Below are 13278 nucleotides of genomic sequence, written 5' to 3' on the forward strand. Positions count from 1 at the left end.
TTTTTTTATTTTTTTGTACCAGCAATTGACATTTCAGTTGATTTATAGGCATAAACGTAACGTACGAACCGTGCGTGTCTGGGCCTGTCTCCGACAGAGGCGAGAGATGGTTTTATGCAGGCTGGGGCGCCTAGAATGCTCTGTTGTAAACATGCGGTTCACGAGTGAAGTTGTCTCTCTGGCCTTTCTGTGGACGAATTCCAGGCCGTACTGACGACAATCTGGGCAAGTTTGAAAGCTAAACCCTTCAATACGATGCGTTATTTTTGCTGGTAGGACTCTGGGTGGCCCGACACTTATAAAAAAACTATGAAATGAGAATCGGGCAGTCTTCCCTTGTCATGGAATGGCCGAATTACCCAGAATTTTTATTGGGCATGAGCGAGGCAAAAAACTTAGGAAGCACGAGACTGGCCCACTCCTCGAATGGCAAATCAAATCGCGTCCCAGAGGAAATGATTTCTTTTCTGTTCTATCCAGATACTCAAGAGTAGTGCCTGGTGTGTGCTGTTAACGTTAGCTTTGTGGATTTTCTCAACACGTTTTTTATTTTATTTTTATCATTAGAAACTGAAAACCTTCGCGAACACAGTTGTGCTTTCATTTTGCCTGTAACTTCCTCGTGTCAAAGAAACGGTAGAATGGAATGTAAATAAGAGAATAACGATTATTTAAATTGCAGAGTGACCTTTCCTCGTTACTACTACAAAGAGTCAAGCTCTACGTCTCTATACAATAAGTGCATGTCAAAATTTCCTCGTATTACTTGATAAAAGTATGTGGTTTTTCTTTTTGTTTTTGTTTTTGTTTTTTTTTTTTTTTTTGCTTTTTATATTGTTTATTTTTATTTGGAAAAAAAAAAAAAGGTTTTTCTGCTTAGTTTGAAACCGTACGTTTTCCCCTCCCCCTTCTTCCCCCCCCTCCCTCCTCTCGCCTCCCCTTCTTCTTATTTCATATGCCATGATCTCCTTCGCTGTAAAGACGCGCAGTCCTGTTTTCCTGAATTATAAAACTGGAAACAACCAGCTATGGTCTGTAGTTCTCTTGTTTTTCCCTTTTAGTTATCAGCTAAGTTGCGGAATGCGCTACTTAAACCTGATTGTGTAAATAAATAAAAATTCCGTACCTATGGATTTACCACTGGTTTTAACAGAGAATCCAGGCCCGCATTTTGTACAGCTCGCTTTTTTTCCTTTTAATTATATATTCCCCCTTTAAATATTTCTGTATTTAGTATATAGGTATCCTGTATATGCGAGCTATGTATTTTAGCTGAAAAATGTAAGGTTCTCGAAGATATGTCGCTCTAGCAGCTCCTCGTAGTTATTCGTAGAAACAGTCTTAATGACTGTAGCAGATGAGTACCTATTAAGAAAGGGCGACATTAATGCGCATCAACTTTGTAATCTGCAGGACGACCTCCAGTGCTTACCATATTGACAGATTAAAAATGACTTACTTTCTCTTAAATATATAAGCCATCTAGATATTCTTACGTCGCTAGCATTGCTCACCAAACGGACTGGTTTTGGCGCTGTAGCTAGACATATGGCCGTGGTGGTGATTTTGTCACATATGGGTTAGTTAATGGGGACCCGCACTAGTGCTCTCCCCTCTCTCTCCCTCGAATAGGCCGGCTTACCGGGAGGCACGGGGTCTGGTAGCAGAAAGCAGCTAAGTGGCAACTCAACCTGGTAGTGCGGGTCCAAAAGCGTAATCGACACTGGAACCGAAGAATCTCCCAATCCCGGTATGACCTCGTTTGGGTTACGGAGAAAAAGCGTCTCGCCCCGAGCGCCGGTGATCATGGAGGTACGTACTGGCGTTTTTTCTAGCAGGTTCTTGTACTTCAAGAAGAAAACATGTCGTCAGCGCCATGCGGCCAAATGTTCTGGGTGCTCTTTTTCGATCCCGTAGGCCTAAACAGTCCAAAAAAAATGTACGATGCTGGTTGTTTTTTGCTGCTTTGTTTGTGGTTTTTGTTTTCCTTTTTTTGGTTTTGTCATTACCAGCAATTGACATATTTACAGTTTGCTTATTTGTAATGTAGGCATAATCGTAACGTAACGAGGAAAAAAACCGTGCCAGCTGGCTCGGTGCTTGGTCTCAGGACCCAGAGGCGAGAGATTGGCTTTTCATGCAGACTGGGACGCACGTAAAAATGCTCTGTTTGTAAACCATAGGCGGTTCACGAGTGAAGGTTGTCCATCTCCGGTCCTTGCTGGGCGCTGTGACGAATTCCAGGAACCTACTGACACAATCTGGGCAAGTTGTGAAAGCTAAAACACAAACAACTAAAAAAACACCAAACAAAGACCCTCAATAAAAAAAAACCCATTCAATCGATGCGTTATTTTGCTGGTAAGGGGACTGGGTGGTGTCCCGACACTTAATGAAACAAAACTATGAAATGAGAATCAGGAGGAGTCTTGCCCTTGTCATGGCAATGGCAGAATTACCCAGAATTCCCTTTGTTTGGGCCTAGGGATTCGCGAGGCAACTGTTAGGAAGCCACGAGACTACTGGCCCTCATCTCATCGAATGGCCTGAAGCGCGGCCATGAGGAAATGATTTCCCTAGCCAGGATACCTCAGGAGTAGGGTAGGCCCTGGTGTGTGCTGTTTACGTAGATATTGGATGTTCCAACAAAACAACGTTTTTAATCATAGGAAATTCGCGCTGGACTACAAGAAGTAATGTTGCTTTCATTTTGCTGTACATTACTCCGTGTCCCAAGAAACGTATAATAATGTAAAGCAGGAGAATCACGCTATTTATCAAACCAACTTTGCAGATTACCTGTCCTCTAACTATACTATACGAAAAGGGAATCAAGGCTCTACAATTGTCTATGCAATAAGCAGCATTCAAAATGTTTCCTCCTCGTGACTTACTTGGAATAAAAGTATGTTTGTGGTGCTTTTTTTTGTTGTTGTTTGTGTTTTTTTTTTTTTTTTTTTATTTTTTTGTTTTTTTTGTTTGTTTTTTTTTTTGTTTTTTTTTTTTTTTTTTTTGCGTTTTATAATTTGGAAAAAAGGGTTTTCTCTTCTGCGGATTTATTTATGAACAAATACGTTTCTCCTCCCCTCGTTCCCGTCCCCTTCTTATGCTCATGATCTTCGCCGGAACATTAGTACCCGAATTGCTGTTTCGATCAATAAACCGGGACAACAAACGCAGGAAGGTCTTAGTTCTCTTTTTTCCTAGGTGATCAGCTAAGTTGCGAGAATGCGCGCTACGCTGTTTTTACCACCATGCATTTTTCATAAATGCCGTGACCCGTATGAGTTTTACGTTAATTTACTCTGTTTTATAAAAGAGAACTGCCAGGGCCACGTGCAGAATTTTGTACAGCAGCTTTTTCCTTTTTTAATGTATAATATATCTTTAAAAAAATTTTCTATTTGGCAGTATGGGTATTTGTATATGGCGTCTTCTGTATTTGTTAGCTGGGAATGGTAATGTTCTGTTCGAAGATAGTGCTTAGCTCCTGTAGTTTATTCGGAAAAAGCTTATGAGCTGTATGTATGGTTACCGTTATGAAGGGCGCATGCGCACACACTGTTATGTAATCTGATCTGCGACTCTCGCTCCAAGTGCTTTGCTTAACCATTTGACAGAGTAAATGACTTTTTCTGTTTCTTCTTCTTATTCTCTCTTCCCTCTGTGATAATATTAATCCCTCTCACCTCAATTCTTACGCTATAATTGACAGAGAAGGCGGTTTGGAGCTGTTGAGTAAGCGAATGGGGATCTTGTCGACATATGGGTTAGGGGGCCGACCATATCCTGCTCTCCCCCCCTCAATAAACGCCGTACACCCCCCGGGAGGGCGGCAAAGGTCGGTAGCAGAAAGCAGCAAAGGAGGGCCGAACTGCGGTCCAAAAGGCGATCGCACGGGGCACGCAAACGCACGGGCCAGAATCCCTGATGGCCACTTCTCGTTTGGTGTTATCCGCTACGCTCCTCCCCCATCCGCGCCGGTGTCTGGAGGTACTTACTGGCTTCTCTGCGTTTTTTTCCTCGTGTTCAAACATTGCTCTTCACAGCGCATGCTGTCATAATGTTCTGGCTCTCTGTCGATAACCTACTGGCCCCTATACAAATAGCCAAAAAATATAACAATGCTGGTTTTTTTTAGTTTATTTTTTTTTTTTTTTTTTTTTTTTTTTTTTTTTGTACCATCAATTGACATTATCAGTTGTATTTATATATATGCATAAAAACGTAACGTAAGGAACCGTGCGTGTCTGTCTGGTCTTTGTCCTCCGACAGAGGCTAGAGATTGTTTCATGCAGACTGGGACCCCCCTAAAATGCTCTGTTGTAAAAAACGATGGCGGTTTCACACGAGTGAATGTTTGTCTCTCTGGGCCTTTCTGTGGACGAATTGCCCAAGGACCTAAACTGACACAATCTGGGCAATTTTGAAAGCTAAAACCCTTCAATTGATGCGTTATGTTTGCTGGTAGGCCCTGGGTGGCCGGCCCGACAACTATGAAAAAAACTATGAAATGATCATCGGGAGTCTTCCCTTGTCCATGGAATGGCAGAAATTACCCCGAATATTTCTTTTTTGGGCATGAGCGAGGCAACTTGGACGCACGAGACTTGGCCCTCTCATCGAATGGCTGGAGGCGCGGCCAGAGGAAAATGATTTCTACGCCAGATACTCCAGAGTAGGTCCTGGTTTGTCGTGTTACCACTTTAGAAGATTTTTTTTTTGGGTTTCCTCAAACATAACGTTTTGTATTAATACATAGAAAACTATCGGCGACAAAAGTTGTGTTTTATTTGTTGTCATTTTGCTGTAATTCTCGTGTCCAAAGAAAACGGTAGAATAATGTCATATAAGAGAATACGATATTTAAATTTGCAGATTACCTGTCCTCTTGCTACTAAACCAAGAACTCTACAACTCTATACAATAAGTTTCATTTCAAAATTTCCTCGTATTATTTACTTGATAAAATTATATGTTTTTTTTTTTTTTTTTTTTGTTGTTTTTTTTTTTTTTTTGTTTTTTTTTTTTGTGTTTGTTGTTTTTTTTTTTTTTTTTTTTTGTTTTTTTTTTTTTTTTTTTTTTTTATTTTTTTTTTTTTTTTTTTTGTTTTTTTTTTGCTTTTATTTGGAAAAAAGTTTTTCTTTCCTTTCTTTTGTTTTTTTTTTTCTTTTTTTTTTCTTTCTCTTTTTTCCTTTTTTTTTTTTTTCTGTTTTTTTCCCTTTCTGCTTATATGAAAAATACGTTTTCCCTCCCCTCTTCCTCTCCCCGTCCTCCCCTTTTTTATTATGCATGATCTTCGCGGAAAGTACCGCTTCCTGTCCGTCTGGTTTCCTGAATAAACCTGGAACACCCAGTTATGGTCTTAGTTTCTCTTTTTTCTTACGATTATCAGCTAAGTTGCGGAATGCGCTACCCTGATTTTATATCCGTACCTATGATTTTTAGACTACCTCGTTGTTGGTTTAAAAGAGGAATCCAGGGCCGCATTTTGTACGAGCGCTTTTTCCGTTAAGTTAATAATGAATAATATCTTTACTATATTACCTGTATTTAGTAGTAGGTATCTGTTATATGCATGTTATGTTTTAGCTGTGAATATAATGTTCTCGAAGATATTAGCGTCCTGGTAGTTATTGGGAAAGAGCTTTATGACTGTATGTATGTTACCCTTTAGAATGGGCGCATGCGCACACTTGTTGTGTTAATCTTCTTGCGCTTTCTTATAACCAGTGCCCTTACCATATGGACGGAATAAAATGGACTTTTTTTTTTTTTCCCCCTTTTTTTTCCCCCTTGATATATAAGCCATCTCACTCTTACGCTCTATATGACAACGGCGGGGTTTTGGAGCTGTGATTAGGCGTGGGATTTGTGTCCACATATGGTTTAGAGAGGGGGGGCCGACAATAAATCTCGCCTCTCCCTCAATGCTCAATGCCGTACCGGGAGGCAAGGTCGTGTAGCAGAAAGGCCAGTGAAGTGCCAACTGCGTCCGAAAGCGATCGGCCGGGCCGAAATCCCGGGATTTACCTCGTTTGGTACTACTGGACGCTCCACAAGCGCCTGTTGTCTGGAGGTCCCTACTCTGCTGCGTTTTTTTCCCTTTTTTTCCCCTTTGTTTCAAACATATTCCGTCAGCGCATGCGCAAATTTTGCTGCTGGCTCTTCGATACCTATAGCCTACCAAAAAAAAAAATTCAACATGCTGGATTTTTTTTTTTTTTTTTTGTTTTTTTTTTTTTTTTTTTTTTTTTTTTGGTACCAGCAATTGGGGACAGTTCAGTTTTTTTATAGTCATAAACGTAACTTGAAGAAACCTTGCGTGTCTGGGTCTTGTCTCAGACAGAGGCGAGAGATTGGGTTTCATGCGAACTGTGACCACCCTAAAATGACTCTGGTTGTAAACATGGGCGGTTTCACGAGTGAAGTTGGTCTTCTTCTCTGGCCTGTCGCTGCCTTTCGGTGGACGAATGCTCCAGGAACCCTACTGACGAAAAAACAATCTTGGGCAAGTTTTGAAAGCTAAAAACTTCAATCGATTCGTTATTGATTTTTATTTTTGTTTGCTGGTAGCACTGGGTGGCCCGACACTTATTAAAAAAATATGAAATGCGAATCGGGAGCCTTCCCTTGTCTTGGAATAGCAGCAGAATTAACCAACCCATAAAATTCTCTTGTTGGCATGAGCGAGGCAACTTAGGAAGCACGAGACTTCTTTGGCCCTCAATTCGGAATGGCTGAAGCGCGGCCAGAGGCATGATTTCTAGCCAGATACTCCATAGTAGTAAGGCCTGGTGTGTGCTGTTAACTTAGATTTTGGATTTCCCCTCAACCTTTTTTATCATAGAAACTTAAACCTTCGCGACAAAGTTGTGCTTTTTTCAATCATTTTGCTTGTATCTTCTTTCCTCGTGTCAAAGAAACGGTAGAGAAGGTAACTAATAGAATAACCGATATTTATAATTGCAGATTCCCGTGTCCTCTTACTACGAAAGTCAAGCTCGACATCTCTATGCAATAAGCGCATTCAAAATTTCCTCGTATTACTTGATAAAAGTATGGTTTTTTTTTGTTTTGTTTTTTTTCTTTTTTTTTTTGAAAAAGGGTTTTTCTGCTTATATGAAAATACGTTTTCTCTCTTCTCTCCCCCTTCTTATGCATGATCTTCGCGGAATTACATTCTGTTCCTCAATAAACTGGACAACCAGTAATGGTCTTAGTTCTCTTTTTTCTTACGTATCAGCTAAGTTGCGGAATGCGCTACCTGATTTTATCCGTACCTATGAGTTTACTGGTTTTAAAAGAGAATCCAGGGCCGCATTTTGTACAGCGGCTTTCTTTTTAATGATATATCTTTAAATTATGTATTTAGTAGGTATCTGTATATGCTATGTATTTTAGCTGTAATTGTAATGTCTCGAAGATATTAGCTCCTGTAGTTATTCGGAAAAAGCTTATGACTGTATGTATGTTACCTTTAGGAGGTAGCATGCGCACACTTTGTAATCTGCGAATCCAGTGCTTACCATATGACAGATAAAATGACTTTTCTCTTAATATATAAGCCATCTAATTCTTACGCTATATTGACAAGGGCGGTTTGGAGCTGTGAGTAGGCGTGGGATTTGTCACATATGGTTTAGGGGCCGACATATCTCTCCCTCAATGCCGTACCGGGAGGCAAGGTCGGTAGCAGAAAGCAGCGAAGGGCCAACTGCGTCCAAAAGCGATCGCACGGGCCGAAATCCCGGGATGACTCGTTTGGTACGACGCTCCAGCGCCGGTGTCTGGAGGTACTGCGTTTTTCTCTCTTGTTCAAACATTCCGTCAGCGCATGCGCAAATGTTCTGGCTCTTCGATACCTAAAATAGCCTACCAAAAAAATTAACATGCTGGTTTCTTTTTTTTTTTTTTTTTTGTACCAGCAATTGACATTTCAGTTGATTTTATAGGCATAAACGTAACGTAAGAACCGTGCGTGTCTGGTCTTGTCTCAGACAGAGGCGAGAGATGGTTTCATGCAGACTGGGACGCCTAAAATGCTCTGTTGTAAACATGGCGGTTCACGAGTGAAGTTGTCTCTCTGGCCTTTCTGTGGACGAATTCCAGGACCTACTGACACAATCTGGGCAAGTTTTGAAAGCTAAAACCTTCAATCGATGCGTTATTTTGCTGGTAGGACTGGGTGGCCCGACACTTATGAAAAAACTACTGAAATGAGAATCGGGAGTCTTCCCTTGTCATGGAATGGCAGAATTACCCAGAATTCTTTTGGGCATGAGCGAGGCAACTTAAGAAGCACGAGACTGGCCCTCATCGAATGGCTGAAGCGCGGCCAGAGGAAATGATTTCTAGCCAGATACTCAGGAGTAGGCCTGGTGTGTGCTGTTAACGTAGATTTGGATTTCTGAACAAGTTTTTATCGTAGAAAATTCGCGACAAAAGTTGTGCTTTCATTTCGCTGTAATTCTCGTGTCAAAGAAACGGTATAATAATGTAAATAAGAGAATAACGATATTTATATTTGCAGATTACCTGTCCTCTTACTACGAAAGTCAAGCTCACATCTCTATGCAATAAGCGCATTCAAAATTTCCTCGTATTACTTGATAAGTATGTGGTTTTTTTTTTGTTTGTTTTTTTTTTTTTTTTTTGAAAAAAGGGTTTTTCTGCTTATATGAAAATACGTTTTCTCTCCTGTCCACTTCTTATGCATGATCTTCGCGGAAATTACATTCTGTTCCTCTATAAACCTGGAACAACCAGTGAATGGTCTTAGTTCTCTTTTTTGTTACGTAGCAGCTAAGTTGCGGAAAGCACTACCTGATTTTATCCGTACCTATGAGTTTACTGGTTTTTAAAGAGAATCGAAGGCCGCATTTTGTACAGCGGCTTTTCTTTTTAATGAATACATCTTTAAATATTATGTATTCAGTAGGTATCTGTATATGCTATGTATTTTAGCTGTAAATGTAATGTCTCGAAGATATTAGCTCCTGTAGTTATTCGGAAAAAGCTTATGACTGTATGTATGTTACCTTTAGGAGGGCGCATGCGCACACTTTGTAATCTGCGACTCCAGTGCTTACCATATGACAGATAAAATGACTTTTCTCTTAATATATAAGCCATCTAATTCTTACGCTATATTGACAAGGGCGGTTTGGAGCTGTGAGTAGGCGTGGGATTTGTCACATATGGTTTAGGGGCCGACATATCTCTCCCTCAATGCCGTACCGGGAGGCAAGGTCGGTAGCAGAAAGCAGCGAAGGGCCAACTGCGTCCAAAAGCGATCGCACGGGCCGAAATCCCGGGATGACTCGTTTGGTACGACGCTCCAGCGCCGGTGTCTGGAGGTACTGCGTTTTTCTCTCTTGTTCAACAATTCCGTCAGCGCATGCGCAAATGTTCTGGCTCTTCGATACCTCGCCTACCAAAAAAAAAAACAAATTTTTTTTTTTTTTTTTGGGTACCAGCAATTGATATTTTAGTTGATTTTATAGGCATAAACGAAACGTAAGAAACGTGCGTTTCTGGTCTTGTCTCAGACAGAGGCGAAAGATGGTTTCATGCAGACTGGGACGCCTAAAATGCTCTGTTGTAAACATGGCGGTTCACGAGTGAAGTTGTCTCTCTGGCCTTTCTGTGGACGAATTCCTACTGACACAATCTGGGCAAGTTTTGAAAGCTAAAACCTTCAATCTATGCGTTATTTTGCTGGTAGGACTGGGTGGCCCAACACTTATGAAAAAACTATGAAATGAGAATCGGGAGTCTTCCCTTGTCATGGAATGGCAGAATTACCCAGAATTCTTTTTGGGCATGAGCGAGGCAACTTAAGAGACACGAGACTGTGCCCTGCACTCGAATGGCTGAAAGCGCGGCCAGAGGAAATGATTTCTAGCCAGATGTTCAGGAGTAGGCCTGTGTGTGTGCTGTTAACGTAGATTTTGGATTTCTAAACAAGTTTTTATCGATATTAAATTCCCGAGCAAAGTTGTTCGTACATTTCACTGTACTTCTCGTTGTCCACAAGACACGGTATACTAGATGTAAAAAAGAGAATAACGATAGTATATTTGCAGATTACCTGTCCTCATGTAGTGCGGAAGATCACGCTCTACATGTCCTTGCAATAAGCGCAATTCAAAATTTCCTCGTATTAACTTGATAACTGTATGTGGTTTGGGTTGTTTTTTGCTGTTTTTTCTTTTTGAAGAAGTTGTGTTCTTTTATATGAAAAACCGTTTTCTCTCTCCCGTATCCCTTCTTAATGATTCCTGATCTTCGCGGAAACTACATTCTTTTTCGCAATAAACCTTGAAGAACCAGTAATGGTCTTAGTTCTCTTATTACTTACGTAGCAGCTAAGTTGCGTGAATGCCCTACCTGATTTTATCCGTACCTATGAACTTGACTAGTTTTTAACAGAGAATCCAGGGCCGAGCTTTTTGGCACAAGACCGCTATGTCTTTTTAATTAATATATCTTTAAAGATTATTTATTTAGTAGTATAGCCTGTCCTGCTATGGTATTTGAGCTGTAAATGTAGTGTCTCGAATATATAAGCTCCTGTAGTTGTCGGAAACAGCTTATAGACTGTTATGTATATTACCTTTAGCAAGGCGACATGGCCACACTTGGTAGTCTGCGACTCCAGTGCTTACCATATGAAACTCCGTTACATGTACTTTTTCTCTAAATATAATAATGCCTCCTCATTCTTACGACTATCTTGACAAGGAGCGGTTTGGAGCTAGTTAGTAGGCGTGGGATGTTGTCAACATATGGTTCGGGGACCGACATATCTCTCCACATCAATGCCGTACCGGAAGGCAAGTCCGGTAGCATACAGCCGCAAAGGGCCAATTCTGCGTCCACTCAAGCGATCGCACGGGCCGAAATCGCCGGGAGGAGCTTGTTTGGGTACGACGCTCCATCGCCGGTGTCCTGGAGGTACTGCGATTTTTCTACTCTTGTTCAAACATGTCTGTTCCATCCCAATGCGACCAATGTTCTGGCTCTTCGATACCTAGCCTCACCTCCAAAAAACAATTAAACGATTCTGTTATTTTTTTATTTTTTTCTTTTTTTTTTTTTTTTTACCAGCAATTGACATTTCAGTTGATTTTATAGGCACAACGTACAGTAAAGAACCGTGCGTGTCTGGTCTTAGTCTCAGACAGAGGCGCGAGATGGTTTTCCATATGCGAGACATGGGACGCCTTAAAAGCTCTGTTGTAAACATGGCGGTTCACGAGGTGAAGTTGTCTCTCTGGCCTTTCTGTGGACGAATTCCAGGACCTACTGACCCCATACTGTGCAAGTTTTGAAAGCTAAAAACCTTCACTCGAATGGCTTTTATTTATCTGGTAGGACTGGGTGGCCCGACACTTATGAAAAAACTATGAAATGAGAATCGGGAGTACTTCCCTTGTCATGGAATGGCAGCAATACCCCAAATTCTTTTTGGGCATGAGCTAGAGCAACTTAAGAAGCACGAGCCTAGGCCCTCATCGAAGGGCTGAAGCGCGGTCCATAGGAAATGATTTCGAGCCAGTTATTCGCAGGAGTCGGCCTGGTGTGTGCCTGTTACTGTAGATTTTGGTTTCTGAACACGTTTCTTTATCATAGAAAATTCGGCGACAAAAAGTTGTGCTTGTCATTTCACTGTAAATGTCCGTGTCAAAGAAACGGTATGAATAATGTAAACAAGAGAAGTAACAATATTATATATTCAGATTACCTGTCCTCATTACTACGAAAGTCGAATTTCTACATGTCTAATGCAATAAGCGCAATTCAAACTTCCCTCGTATTACTTGGATAAAAGTATGTGGGTTTTTTTTGTTATTTTGCGTTTTTTTTTTTGGAATAAGGGTTTTTCTGCTTATATGAGAAATAGTTTTTCTCTCCCTGTCCCCTTCTTAATGCATGACAGTCGCGGTAATGACATGTCTTTTTCGCCCTAAACCTCGGACAACCAGTAATGGTCGTCAGTTTTCTCTTTTACTTACGTTTCAGCTAATAGTGTTGCGGAATGCGCTACCTGATTTTATCCGTACCTAGGAATTTACTGTTTTTACAAAGAGACATCCAGGGCCGCGTTCTTGTTACAGCGGCTTTTCTTTTTATAGATTATATCTTTGAGATTATGTATTTAGTAGGTATCTTTATATGCTACTGTATTGTTAGCTGTAAATGTAATGTCTCGAAGATATTAGGCTCCTGTATTATTCGGAAAAAGCTTATAACTGTATGTCTGTTACCTTTAACAGAGCACATGCGCACACTATGAAATCTGCGACTCCAGTGCTTACCATATGACATAGAAATAGACTTTTTCTCTTAAATATATAAGCCATCTAATTCTTACGCTATATTGACAAGGGCGGTTTGGCATGTTATCAGGCTTGATGTTTGTGTCACATATGGTTTCAGTGACCCTACAGATCTCTCCCTCAATGCCGTACCGTGAGGCCAAGTCGGTAGCAGAAGAGCAGCAAAGTGCCACCTTGCTTCCAAAAGCGATCGCACGGGCCTAAATCCCGGTATGACTCGTTTGGTACGACGCTCCAGCGCCAGTTGTCTGGAGGTACTGCGTTTTTCCTCTTGTTCAAACATTCCGTCAGCGCATGCGCAAATGTTCTGGCTCTTCGATACCTACCAAAAAGCCCCACCAAAAAAATTTAACATGCTTTTTTTACCAGCAATTGACATTTCAGTTGATTTTATAGGCATAACGTAACGTAAGAACCGTGCGTGTCTGGTCTTGTCTCAGACAGAGGCGAGAGATGGTTTCATGCAGACTGGGACGCCTAAATGCTCTGTTGTAAACATGGCGGTTCACGAGTGAAGTTGTCTCTCTGGCCTTTCTGTGGACGAATTCCAGGACCTACTGACACAATCTGGGCAAGTTTTGAAAGCTAAAACCTTCAATCGATGCGTTATTTTGCTGGTAGGACTGGGTGGCCCGACACTTATGAAAAAACTATGAAATGAGAATCGGGAGTCTTCCCTTGTCATGGAATGGCAGAATTACCCAGAATTCTTTTTGGGCATGAGCGAGGCAACTTAAGAAGCACGAGACTGGCCCTCATCGAATGGCTGAAGCGCGGCCAGAGGAAATGATTTCTAGCCAGTTACTCAGAGTAGGCCTGGTGTGTGCTGTTAACGTAGATTTTGGATTTCTCAACAAGTTTTTATCATAGAAAATTCGCGACAAAGTTGTGCTTTCATTTCGCTGTAATTCTCGTGTCAAAGAAATGGTATAAT

Source organism: Montipora capricornis, chromosome 8 (genome assembly GCF_036669925.1).
Source record: "Montipora capricornis isolate CH-2021 chromosome 8, ASM3666992v2, whole genome shotgun sequence".
Classification (NCBI taxonomy): Eukaryota; Metazoa; Cnidaria; class Anthozoa; order Scleractinia; family Acroporidae; genus Montipora; species Montipora capricornis.